The sequence below is a fragment of the Sinocyclocheilus grahami genome, unplaced genomic scaffold, assembly GCF_001515645.1.
Source record: "Sinocyclocheilus grahami isolate Dianchi unplaced genomic scaffold, SAMN03320097.WGS_v1.1 scaffold1965.1, whole genome shotgun sequence".
Taxonomy (NCBI): domain Eukaryota; kingdom Metazoa; phylum Chordata; class Actinopteri; order Cypriniformes; family Cyprinidae; genus Sinocyclocheilus; species Sinocyclocheilus grahami.
The window spans coordinates 19,406-19,616 of NW_015507144.1; positions in this window are offsets into that span (position 1 = coordinate 19,406).

A 211-nucleotide genomic window follows, 5' to 3' on the forward strand; every position below is an offset into this window, starting at 1 on the left:
GGACGCCCCTGGCTGCCACCAGAGGGAACCCCAGATCTAGGCAGTGGCAAGGGCACTACGCCCCTTTGCAGGTAACGGAGCTCGGTTCGCAACTCCGAGATGGTCATACTCCCGCAATGGGTGCATGAGTCATCCACGAAAGCCACCTCAGCGTGCTTCATGCCCAGGCACGAGAGGCAGCGATCGTGACCATCACCCAGCGCCAGGTAAC